This window comes from Puma concolor, chromosome D2 (assembly GCF_028749965.1).
Source record: "Puma concolor isolate L17-30 chromosome D2, mPumCon1.1.hap2, whole genome shotgun sequence".
NCBI lineage: Eukaryota > Metazoa > Chordata > Mammalia > Carnivora > Felidae > Puma > Puma concolor.
This window is the reverse complement of record NC_141677.1, coordinates 312,856-326,824: the sequence shown is the minus strand read 5'-3', so window position 1 is coordinate 326,824 and position 13,969 is coordinate 312,856. Positions and strand designations below refer to the sequence as shown.

Sequence of the window (13,969 nt, the reverse complement as noted above, 5' to 3'; positions counted from 1 at the left end):
CTAACGTTGCTGAATGTCAGACTTGGTTATTAAAAATTAGCTTTCAGATTACTACCAGGTGATCATATCAACTGGTAATAAGGGCAGTCACTTTCTTCAATGTGTATTTATTTTTGAGAGAGAAGGGGGGGCAGGGGTGGGGCAGAGAGAGAGGGAGACACAAAATCCAAAGCAGGCTCCAGGCTCTAAGCCGTCAGCACAGAGCCCGACATGGGGCTTTAACCTACGAACTGTGAGATCGTGACCTGAGCCGAAGTCAGACACCCAACTGACTGAGCCACCCAGGCTACCCATGCTTAACTTAAAAAAAATTTTTTTTAATGTTTATTTATTTTTGACAGAGAGAGAGAGAGAGAGAGAGCATGAGCAGGGGAGGGACAGAGAGAGAGGGAGACACAGAATCCGAAGCAGTTTCCAGGCTCTGAGCTGTCAGCACTGAGCCCGACGAGGGGCTCGAACTCACAAACTGAGAGATCATGACCTGAGCCAAAGTCAAATGCTTAACTGACTGAGCCCCCAGACGCCCCTGGGCAATCACTTTTAATAGTAGGGTTTATCTTTTCCCTTCTGGGTGTCTCAGGCACATAACATATAAATGCTGACTGTTGAAACAATAGTTCTACATGATTCTCTTGACTGCCATTTTGTCCTGAGTTTGGTATGAGCTGCATGGACTTGCTGAACAATAAATGAAAAGATGTTATGCCATGCCGTTGCCTTCTGTTGCCATTTGGAGTCAGTCCCCTGAATGACTAGGAGAAGGAAGAGCATACCAGTGCCCTTAAATCTAGGCCAGAATGAGCTAATTCCTATCACATTCACCATCTCCACAAGTGAACATTTTATGATTTGAAGCACGACACAGACAATGCTGAGCACAGCGTGCAACACTGTGTGGGCAGCCTTCCCTTCCTCTCCAGCCTCTCTCAGTGCTGCTTCCCACCTCTCCACTTCCGTTCCTGGGGTTTCACAGCTACTTTTTTCATGAGGCTTACCTGTAATATGGTTCTTGGGCATTGAGTCCTAAGCTTCTTACAACTAAAACAGTTAGCGGCAGCCACAAGTCCCACGCGTTGTTTTGAACCTTTCCTGTAGCTCCCATGTTTTCTCCATTGTTAGTTGCATCTGTGTTCTTCCCTCCAGGCTTCTCAAGAGAAGTGTTTGTGTGTGTCATTCACTGTGATATCATCTGTAATGCCTGTCAAAGTGCCCTATGAAATAAGAACTGAATAAATAAATGCTTACTGGATTTAAATAATAATGCCAGGAAATCATACAGTTTCAAAAGTCAGCTGATAACTCTTTTTGTTCTTTTCCCTCAAATGTTCACAAAGCTCAGAGATCACTTGCAAACACCATATCAAGTAATTGACTTCTGGTCATATATCTTCTAGGACCTTCTACTGCAATCGATTTGCCCTAAATCAGCTATGCTGGAATCATATTAAAACTTAATTTAAAGCCCTAAAGGAGTATTGAGAGTAAAGAAAAAACATTTTATTTTATTTTATTTTTATTTTTAATGTTTATTTATTTCTGAGAGAGACAGAGAGAGAGATGGAGCATGAGCAGGGGAGGGGCAGAGAGAGACGGAGACACAGAACCTGAAGCAGGCTCCAGGCTCTGAGCTGTCAGCACAGAGGCCGGATGTGGGGCTTGAACTCACAAACCATGAGATCATGACCTGAGCCGAAGTTGGTCACTTAACCGATTGAGCCACTCAGATGCCCCCCAAAAACACTTTATACTATGGACAGAAAGAGGCCATGGGAATCCAGCCTGGCTGTGCAGGCTCCCTGGGGCCAGTAAGGGGAGGTAAGATCAGACGCGGAGCCACAGCACTCCCATCTCCTATGGGTTGGGAAACAGGGCTAGATGCCCAGCACAAAAAACAATGACAGAAGGCAGAAACCAGCAAGGAGTCCAGCTGGAAATCGGGTGCCTGGAAGGGTGGGACACATCCACCTAACCTCTCCCTGGTGGTCCTCAATTGAAAAGGATGCAGCAAAGTTCCTTGGGCAGTTTTCTCAAATCTAATCACAAGTCTCTCCTGTCACCAAAGGACAGATTGGAATCTCTGGAGAGGAAGACCTAAGAGTAATATTTTGACACTTTCTCTTCATAATTCACAAATATGAATTAACATGTTTGTCTATCCGGTGCCCCATATTCACAGCTGTCTCAGGTAAGAGCTAGCAAAGTAAACAAAGAAAATAAAGTGAGTATGAGACAGTTTCTCACAGTGGTTAAGTGCTAAGTTCCAGAGGGAATCCATGACAGATCCAGTCCCACCAGGTGGACCTGTGTGACCATAATAATATGTTTAGCCTGCTTGAAGTCCAGTTGTATTACCTACTGAGTAGAGGTCATTACCGAATCTGTTGCTGTGAGGACTGAATGGGATGACCTCTCCAAGGCACCTGACACAGCCTTGCACAGACTACAGCTCTATGTGTTGGCTGCACATACTAAGAGCAAAATTAACTATAACCACAAGCAGAACACTGAGGCAGCACAGGGACTGTTCAGGGAAGGTCAGTGGTAGATTTCCTTAAGGAAATGGCAGTGGAGGCAGCACAGGCATCTCCAAGTTGTAGCCCTCTTCAAAACCAATAAGCCAGAATCACTGGAGAGCTATTCGAGATCAAAGTACTATTTGCTCAGTATTTTATCCCCTGTAATTATCAAAACACTCAAGATGCACTTTTTTAATAAATAAAGAGCAAAGTTAATCCTTAGTGGACTATATGTTATGTCAGCACAGCATCCCCACTGGAGCAATGCTAAGCACAACAAAAGAAATCTGAGGTAGTAACTTGTAAAACAAGTCAGAGGTCCTGATCACAGGCTGTGAACTTCATGGCCAAGTTCTGTGTCACCTGAAATCATAGGAAATCACAAATTCCTGGATCCTTCTCCTTAGAATAAAAAAGGGAAAATCAGGTAGAGGTCCGAGAGATTAGTGATAATTACTGTTCAAATGGTCAGAGTTAGTCTTGTCCCCTCTTAAATGTAGGTTTCCGTTAAAAAGACATCTTGGCAAAACCAGAAATGTTCGCCTATGCCCACCATGCACCACTTTGAGCCCCCTCACTCATTTCTGCACAAGCCCTACTATTAAGACAAAGAAAAGTTTAGGTTATCTAGGACTCTGTATAACAATGTATCAGCACAATGTTATTAAACACTTATTCCAAATAGAATAGATTTCAATTACCCAGTCAGTGAACAAAGGTTTACTGAAGTTCTTTTTGCTTCTACCTGCTCACCACTTGGTTTAGGAAACCACTTACTGTGGAGGTAATTATTAAAATAATCATGAAAGATATTGAAATATGCAAACAATAAGAGGGCTATTTATAAATTTTTTTTCAACGTTTATTTATTTTTGGGACAGAGAGAGACAGAGCATGAACGGGGGAGGGGCAGAGAGAGGGAGACACAGAATTGGAAACAGGCTCCAGGCTCTAAGCCATCAGCCCAGAGCCTGACGCGGGGCTCGAACTCACGGACCGCGAGATCGTGACCTGGCTGAAGTCGGACGCTTAACCGACTGCGCCACCCAGGCGCCCCAAGAGGGCTATTTATAATAATATTCAAATATTATTGAATGTTCAAAGTTTTATAAGTTGGAAATATATAACTTCTCTTTGATTTTTTAAAAAAAAATTTTTAATGTTTTTATTTACTTTTGAGACAGAGACAGACCAGAGCATGAGCGGGGGAGGGGCAGAGAGAGAGGGAGACACAGAAACCAAAGCAGGCTCCAGGCTCTGAGCTGTCAGCACAGAACCTGACACAGGGCTCGAACTCATGGACCATGAGATCATGACCCGAGCTGAAGGCGGACGCTTAACCGACTGAACCACCCAGGCGCCCCAACTTCTCTTTGATTTTATAGACTTGAAAATAGCTGTGGAAAGATATTTGACTGTCATTCTTTAATGAAATTTGAAGTATTGCAAATGCTACATGCATATATTCATCATCTAATACTTGAATATACTAAAATAATATCAGAATTTACATTCAGCATAACAGAACTGCAGAGACAGACAGGGAGAATTTTGTTAGTTCTAAACTATTCTGTGAAGAACCAGTCTTATCTCCAAGGACAGAATCTTTCCCATGCCCTTTGCACACACAGATTACACTTTAACTTTACTGGGTGTTCATTATGCGTAAAGGTTGATTAAGCCTTTGTGGGAAACTAAATTGTAGTAAAAACCCGCTTCAACTGCTCTAATTAGAGATATTTAGGGCTTCCTGGTTAAGGGAATTTATACTTATTTTTTTCTAGATGCAACTTTCACAAAAGATTCATAAATTCAGTGATTTTTTTAAAGAATACACAGGTTTCAACAAGTGATTTAGATTTTCTAGTGGTTGGTTAAAAATATATCATAATCGGGGCGCCTGGGTGGCTCAGTCGGTTAAGCGTCTGACTTCGGCTCAGGTCATGATCTCGCGGTCCGTGAGTTCGAGCCCCACGTCAGGCTCTGTGCTGACAGCTCAGAGCCTGGAGCCAGTTTCAGATTCTGTGTCTCTCTCTCTCTCTCTGCCCCTCCCCCGCTCATGCTCTGTCTCTCTCTGTCTCAAAAATAAATACACGTTAAAAAAAATTAAAAATATATATATATATCATAATGTTTGTGGTCATTTTGCTGAGCATTTTTATTAATTGTTTTAATGATAGCTATAATGTTGACCCAGAACACTGAAGAGTACCAGATTTAATTCAGTCTTGCTTAAATTTAACTGTCAGAAGTAGGGAAAGGATACTAGAGTGGAAATAGCTGATAAGAATTCAGAATCCATCAGTGTTGGTATTACATCGTACTGGTGCATTTACAAGTGAGGATCTAAGAGGTGATGGCATCATGTTGCCATGTTTATGACAACAAAGTAAACTTTCATGTGATGGAACTGAGTATTCCCTTTTGAAAGTAACCAAAATGAAATGTTACCCTAACACTGACTGATTATATCACTCTGTATAGATACCATTTAAGGGCAACTGTGGATTTTACACCTGAAAAATATTGTTATGATGATTCTTCAAAGTATTATCATTGAACTCTTCCACCACCATGGGCAAGACTAATGCTGGAGAAATGAGACTGGCCTAGGGCCACACTGAGAAATGACCTGGGGTGCTATTTCATTTGGTGTCCTGGTACATATCTGGAGTTCTAAAACACCATGGAGATGTTATAAACATGACCATCATAATAATGGCTAAAACACAGAGTGTTTGCTATGTGTCAGACACTTTTCTAAAGTATTTGCATATATTACCTTATTTAATACTTACAACTTCACAAGATATACATTATTATTATTGTTATTAACCATTATTATTATTTACAGATTACAGGAAAGTGAAGCACAAGAGAAGATAAGTAACTTGTCCAAAAAGTATATTGTGTTTACCAGAATTCCTCCCAGGACAAGTATTCTCTATTTTTGGAAGGAATGCTTTGATCAGCCACTTGGTATAAGAAGCAAGATTACCATTCTCTCCTAAACACAACAAACACACACAAAAGACTTCCTTTAAACAGAATAAATGATCTTTAATTACCATTTCAAGAGGATGGGTCATGTTACCTGTGGGGAGTTTGGTTTGCTGAATAGAGTAGGCAAATTTTCTTACAAAGCTAAAGTAATTAGAGCCACATTGCTCCCTTCACTCCCTTTAATTCAAAGCCTTGGGCATTGATAATGGAAACATTTCTACTGAATACATTGATCTCCTGATCAGAAATTCCGTAGGCTTTGTCACCGTTCTTTAGAGTAAGAATTTGATGCCAGATGAGAAAAAGAAATGAAGAGAAGAAGGTATGATCTCGACTGTCAAATTTACTTTGTAAACTTCCCATAAATACAGAAATGTAAAAAGAAATAGTCCAATTTGAAAAGTAGAAAGTAAAAAAGTTTGAATAAAATTGAACAAAATCTCAGAAAACCATGGGACAAATTCAAATATATAAATATATATAGTAGTCACAGAACAAAAGGGAAAAAATAAAAGTAAAGTAAGTATAATTACTTAAGGAAATAATAGCTGGGATTTCCCTGATTTGATAAAAGAAATTATTATATAGATGCAAACATTTCAAGGAATCCAAATGAGATAAACACAAAGATTTATACATGTAGATACAGCACATTCAAGCCACTGAAAGTAAAAGAGAGAGAGAATCTTGAAAGCAGCAAAAGAAGAATGATACATGTCATACTAGGGAACAACAATGTGATTAATAGCTGACTTCTCATCAGAGACAATGGAGACTGGAAGTCAGAGCAATGACATATTCAGAGCGCTGGAGAAAAAAAAATCTGCCCACAAAGTAAAATTACCTTTCAAAAACGAAGGTGAAACAAAGAGTCATACATAAATAAGAACTAAGATAATTCATTTTCAAAAGACCTGTCTTACAAGAAATACTAACAAAGTCTTTCAGGAGGAAAGAAAATGACACCATACGGTAACTTGAATCCACAGGAAAAAATGAAGAGTAAAAGCCTTGGAAAACAGGTGAGCAAATATAAAAGACCATATGTTTTAGAGTGAGTGTGTCCCACCCCCCACATTAATATTTTGAGATTCTAGCCCCTGATATGATAGCATTAGGAGGTAGCAACTTTGGAAGATAATAGGTCACGAAAGTAGAACATTCATGACTAAATACGTGTCCTTATAAAAAAACCCCAGAGAGCACAGTTGCCCTTTCCACCATGTGAAGACATGGCAAGAAGACAGTTGTCTGCGAAGCTGGAAGTAGCTCTTGCCAGACACCAAATATGCCAGTGCCTGGGTCTTAGACTTTTTAGTCTCCAGAACTATGAGAAATAAATGTTTGTTGTTTATAAGCTACCTACTCCTTGGTATTCTGTTATAGCAACCTGAACTATGGCACTATATAAATATATATTTTCTCTTTTCTCCTTTTATTTTATTTTTAAAACATGTTTATATAAAGCAATAATGATAGCACTACTAGAGTAAATTTATAACATATATAAGTGTAATATATATTAATATTAGCACAAAGGACAGGAAGGAAATGGAGCTATATTAAAGCAAAGTTGCTATATTTTACCAGAATTACATTATTAACCTAAAGTAGATTCTGATAAGGTAAAATGTATATTATAAATTCAGGAGCAATCACTAAATAAACAACTCAAAAGGTACAGTTAATATCAACAGAGGAATTTAAAAAAGGCACAAAGTAAAAACATTTGTAAAACAGAAAAAGAAGACACGAAAGAAGGAAAAATGAAATGAGACATATAGGAAAAAAGAATAAAATGATAGATATAAATCCAAACAGAGCAATAATTATATTAAATATGAATGGACAAAATACTCTAAAAAGTATTGGCAAAAGGCAGGGATTGTCACACCAAATAAAGAAGCAAGATACAACCATATGTTGTCTGCAACAATATAGAGAAATAAATGGAAAGTAAACAGATGGAAAAAGACAAACTGCAACATACCATCAAAACAACTGGAATCACTGCATTAATACCAGACTCAATAGACCATAAGCAATATTCTTAGAAACAAAAAGAATAATTTCATAATGATAAAGTGCTTAGTTCATCAGGAAAATAAAAAAAAATTATAAAGTTATATGCAGATGGCAACTGAGTTCCAAAATATGTTAAGCAAAAATTTATAGATCTGAAAATAAAAATAGACAATTCAACACTTACAGTGGCCTTTAATAGTCCTCTCTCAGTAGTTGAAAGAATCAGATACAAAATCAGTATGAATAAAGGCTAACACTAAAAACCAAATTGATGTAACTGGAATTTATAGAGCATTCTACCCAAAAAAAGAATGAATCATATGCTAAATCATGTGTGACACAATGTGTGGTAACAGACTGATCATGTGCATAGTCATTGTGGTATAAGGCAGTTTTTTGCAGTAGAATGACAACATTGGGTCTGCCCTGGATTTGAATTAGGCTTACTAAATTACTAGCTGTTAAATTTTGGACAGGCTATTCAACATCTCTGAGATCGCAAATGATATCTCCTACTTCACAGCTTGTGGAAATAATTCAAGACAATATATGTAAATAAAGCAGGAATTACTTAATAAAAGGTAACTACCATTGTTATTACCATGAACACTCAGCGGTAGCCTATTAGTAATTATTTACTTATTTTGCCTTATTAAGCAAGAAGTAGAAAACACCTTTTCTACTCTAAGCAATGAATAAAAAACAACGGAAACAAAAATTTGATATAGGAACAAAAAGCAATAGCAAAGTATCTTCTCGTAGTTGAGAACACAAGCAAAGTGAAAGAGCCAATAAAGAAAGAAGTGAGTAATCTCAAAGAAAAATGTTGGCTATTTTATACATTTAGGTAGAGTGGAACTTGAAAATTGTCTCTTCTATCATCTTTGGAAGAAGTTATCAACTGAAGTTCTAGAGAATGCTCAAAGCACACAAACATACGTGAACATTTGTCCAAGCAGATACATGACTACCCCCACACAGACTTACTTCAAACATCCCTATGAGCAAAGGAGTTTACATGGAATGGAATTTGTTTTTTACTAGACAAAAGTGAAGTCTGATTAAGTTAATATTCCAAATCTATCAATGGAAAAGTCAAGAGTACTAACTTGCATAGCTGAATTATTTCAGCCACTCTTCTTTTTTTGTTTTAGCAAAAGAAACATAAATGGTAGAAAGGAACTTGGTAATGAAGAGGTTAACATTTTTTTAATGTTTATTTTATTTTTGAGAGAGAGAGAGAGAGACAGAGAACAGCAGGGTAAGGGCAGAGAGGGAAGGAGACACAGAATCTGAAGCAGCCTCCAGGCTCTGAGCTGTCAGTACAGTGCCCAATGCAGGCCTCGAAGCCACGAACCATGAGATTATGACCTGAGCTGAAGTTGGACACTCAACTGACTGAGCCACCCAGGTGCCCCTAAAGAGTTTAATACTAAACATATTTCCATCTATTGTGAGTCTTTGGGCCCAGGCACAGGATAAATCACTAGCCAAGATAATTTATACTATGGTTTCTGAAGGCAAATGTTATTTTAGAATGACAAGAAAACAGATTTGTTTCCAAGTTCATAATAAGTGGCAACAATTCCTTCATGCCTTCTACTTTAATACTTTTATTTGTGTAGGTGTACTAGGAAAATAATAGCTACATTTTACTGGGATTTAATAAGTAGATAAAAAACACCATGGCAAATATTCAGTAACAATTTAAGTATTAGTGAATTCCATGTTCACTGCAGGTAATTCATTAACATGAATATACATTCAATTATCTCTCATCTTCTAAGAATTTCAAACAGTATACTACAGAACAACAAAAAGGTGAATTTTACTTCACTCCAGGGAATCAGATGTAATTTTCTATTTACCTTTGGACCTCAAACAGGAGAAGAAATGAATTTCCAAGTATTCTTAACCCTTACTCATAGAAAGGGGATTGAGACTATTTAATCAATTAGGTTTCCTAACAGTTATTATGTGGTTACCATGTCACAAAACAGGGTGCAAGAATTACATTCAAGACATGTAAGAGAACAAAAATCCTCTAAAAGAAGACTTGGGTGCCTGGGTGGCTCCGTTGTTTAAGTGTCTGACCATTGCTGTTGCTGTTGTTTTAATGGGTTTTTTTATTTACTTTTGGAAGATAGAGGGGTGGGGGGGGTGGAGAGGGAGACAGAGAATTCCAAGCAGTCTCTGCACTGCCAACACAGAGCCCAACGTAATGTTCAAACTCATGAACCATGAGATCACGACTTAAGCCAAAATCAAGAGTAGGATGCTTAACTGACTGAGCTACCCAGGTGCCCCAAGCGTCCAACTCTTGATTTCAGCTCAGATCATAATCTCACAGGTCCATGAGTTCAAGCTCTTCATAGGGCTCCTCACTGTCAACACAGAGCCTGCTTGGGATTCTCTCTCTCCCTCCCTTTCTGCTCCCCACTGGCTCACACCCTCTCTCTCAAAATAAATAAATAAACTTTAAAAAAAAAAGCCTTCCTTGACTAGTAGTTTTATTGCATATTAATAGATGTTCCATGAAATAAAAAGGTCTCATGGATAAATAAGTTTAAAATAATAAGGTTAAAAAAGTTGAACTATTTTTTCTCTCTTATTTATTTTCCTTTATTTTTTTCTTGCTACAGTACGTATCTCAATTTTTAATGAATGCATGTGCAGTGGGAATTTCCAAGAGGGAGATAGAGAATGCACTATCTTCCAAACTTGTGTGACTAATAAACCCAATTTTTCTGGATGATATTTTCAAAACTGTAGTTTGTGTCTAATTCTCTCTGTACACAAAAGGAAACTGCACCGCAGAGAAGTTACTCAAAATCACAGGTAATTGTAGGACTAGTACTAGGATCTGCATTTTCTGTGTCTAGAGGCAGAAATATTTTCATGACAATTCTCATTCTTCAGCTCATATCATAGTCTGTTTTCAGAAGAATTCCAACTTGTAAAATGTTAAGCCTTAAATTATCTTTATTATTATTATTTTTTTTTTTTTGAGAGAGAGAAGGAGAGAACAAGCATGGGAGGGACAGAGGGGGAGAGAGAGAGAATCCCAAGCAGGCTCTAAGTCAAACTCAGAGCCAGACACAAGGCTGGATTACATGACCAAGAGATCATGACCTGAGCCAAAATCAAGAGTCAGATGCTTAATTAACTGAGCCACCTCGTTTGGTGCCTCAACCCTTAAATTTTTTTTTATATTACGATGAAATATATTGGGGTGCCTGGGTGGCTCAGTCAGTTAAGCGTCTGACTCTTAATCTCGGCTCAGGTCACAATCTCATGATTCATGAATTCAAGCCCTGCATCACACTCTGCTGACAGTGTGGAGCCGGCTTGGGAATTCTCTCTCTCCATCTCTCTCTCAGCCCTTCCCGTTCTCTCTCTCTCTCTCTCAAAATAAATAAATAAACTTAAAAAATTCACTCTGTGCATTTATTGAGTCACCAATTAAATCAACTTCTCAAGAAAAGGAAAGTGGCTATAATTCTTTAATTTTGAAGATTTTCTTTTATCTTTGCTTCCTTTATGTGAATCCCTAATTTTTCACTTCTTTTCCTCCTACCATACTGCACCCTGCAGGGCATATTTCTGTTGCATATATAATCTCACATTAGGGAGAGTACTCTTCTAAATAGAGCAGGCCCAATATTAACTCCAATTAATTGTATTGGTCACAGGTTGTATATAAGTGGTAAATTCAGTTCTCAGGATTAAAATAATTATTTCATGCACCAAACATTATACCACAGGTTTACACATATATATTTTTGTTTAATCATTATAACCACCTTACAGCATGGGTAATGTTTTAGGATACATTTTATATATCAGAAAAGGAAACTTTAAAATTTTAAGGTAGTTGTCCAAGATTGTACCCTAGTAATTCCTGGGTTGTAGTTCAAACACTGGCAATAGGACTCCTGAGTTACACTCTGCCAACTCACCTTATTGTTGGCTTAGCTTTTAGGTAGGTGATCCTGGCAGTTGAAATCAAGCCACCAAGACTAGAGTGATTAATTTGATGTTATGACTAAGAGAAGAGAAATCGTTACTGCAAGATGGACACCCAATCTGTCACTCAACACCATGTCAGTCTCACTTTTAGAAAAGCATCATTTTTATCTGTTTCCCCTAACCTCCAATCAAAGATGATGATTATATCCAATATCAATAACTTCCAAGTAAATTGTAAATGACCAAGTAAGGATGAATATTCAGCTGCATAATCAGTAAATACTGAGTTGTGACAATTTTAATAGCCCACCAGTAGGCAGAAAACATTTGAACTGAAGATATGAAAGATGACTTTTATGGATTGATATGTTGTTGAGTGTAGACGAATGAATTCAAAACCACATTTGGGTATTTGAGAAACGGTCACTGCTCTTCTAATAAACATGTAACCAGCTCTCATATTTAAGGTGCCATTTTCACTTAAAGTAACAGTGTTTTTGCATACAGCTTATTGTTAGTTTGCCCTTCCAGATTCATCATCAGCCTCTCTGTGCCCTACTCTGCGCCTTGGGAGGTGACTTCCAAGGGCTGCTGTCATTAAGCTCCCCTGCTGTCTGGCTTCATGTCTACCCGCTGGGAGGCACTACCTGGGGTCAGAAGGTAGGAACAGAAGTAGGGCAAGGAATTTATTCCCTTTTCCGCTTCTGTATGTTGTTTGGTCCTTTCCTCTCATCTATAAGCACAGCTCCCTTCAGAGCAACATATCCTGTGGGTTCAGCTAACTGCTCCCTCTACTTGCCATTTTATACCTAAAACTGGTAACTTCTTTTCATTTTTACAAGCCTGTGCCTCTGGCTGGTTTCCTTATTCCTGTCCACACCTCTGTAAACATCCCCTCCATTTAACCCTTGAGATATCCCCTTGACTAAGGCATCTGCATTCCAACTGGGCCCTGACATACCTTGTTTAAAAAAAAAACAATAAACAAACAATGAAACCACACTCCTCTCCATGGTGGAAATGGCTTCTCACCACAATGCAGCAAAAATAATGTACTCACTGTACAATCTCTGAGGGTTTTGCTCATCTCCCTTGTGTTCAACAGCTATACCTGTGACCCACCTGAAAGCCTGTAGACTATTTCCCAACCCATTTGGTATAAATTTTTGTTATAAAGGACTGAATGGTAAGAAATATCTTCCTGAATGAAAAGTTTTGATGCCTTAACTGAGACATGGATTAAGAATTAAAGAGAGGGGCGCCTGGGTGGCGCAGTCGGTTAAGCGTCCGACTTCAGCCAGGTCACGATCTCGCGGTCCGTGAGTTCGAGCCCCGCGTCGGGCTCTGGGCTGATGGCTCAGAGCCTGGAGCCTGTTTCCGATTCTGTGTCTCCCTCTCTCTCTGCCCCTCCCCCGTTCATGCTCTGTCTCTCTCTGTCCTAAAAATAAATAAACGTTGAAAAAAAAAATAAAAAAAAAAAAGGGAAATTGTTTAAAAAAAAAAAAAAAAAGAATTAAAGAGAAAATACTTCCAGTCACCAAGAACTGTCTTCTTTAGTTTCCTTTTGAATCAGTCAGAAAGTAATTTCTTTTTGATAGTTGAAATCATTTACTATGAATTATTATGTCTTAATTTCAGAGACCATCATTTTAATAATTAATATAGTCCTTTTATCTTAGTTTTATCAACTATAGATGTAAGAGAGATATTCCCAATTTCAACACTATTTTAAGGAAGTGAGAAAAGGGAAAAGGAGAAGATCAAACATAAAGGAAACTGGCATCCTCCTACACAGCATAGTGTTGAAGGTTTTTTTTCAGATTCTTTTGAAGGAAAATGTAAAAACCATGAGACACTCATTTAAAGAAACACATAAAAACCAAAGTAAGGACATGAATAAAATCTTCAAAAATTAGTATAGATGTTTATTGTTGAATATAAGGAAATAATGACAGCTTTTCAAGATCTTATAGGTAATATGGCAAATAATTAGATATTAATAAAAACCTTAATGTGGAATTTTATTTCAGTTACTGTCTTTTATAATTTTAATCATTCAAACATTTATCTTTTGAGAACTTTAAGCTCCTCTTAATGTTATTAGGATCACTTATGATGATTAGTAGAAAGAAACTAATATAATAATAATAACATTTATGAGGCATTTACTATGAACCAAGAACTATGCTATATGGTTTATATACACTAACTTATCCTCCAAGTGACTAATTCGGTTGACGTTTACTGAGCACTTAGCAAGAACCAGATACAGTTGTACATGTTTTGTATACATTAACTCATTCAACCCTATATCAAACATATGAGATGGGTACACACAAGAGCACTAAGGCAGAGACAGGTTAAGCAATGTGCTCAAGGTTACACATCTGTTAAGTGGTGTAGCTGTAATATATGCACCCAGGGACCACTTCAGAAGTCATTCGTTCAAACACCGT

At 37.8% G+C, this 13,969-nt stretch overlaps 1 long non-coding RNA gene across 1 annotated transcript in view; it reads right to left on the bottom strand.

Moving 5' to 3' along the window:
- Nucleotides 1-1,000: 1,000 nt before the first annotated feature.
- The window catches only part of LOC147575727 (uncharacterized), a 57,359-nt gene continuing 44,390 nt past the window's right edge, over nucleotides 1,001-13,969 (bottom strand). Inside the window, exon 5 of the long non-coding RNA XR_015241953.1 lies at nucleotides 1,001-1,211. This is a non-coding gene — a long non-coding RNA (uncharacterized LOC147575727). The remainder of the gene's footprint in view (nucleotides 1,212-13,969) is intronic.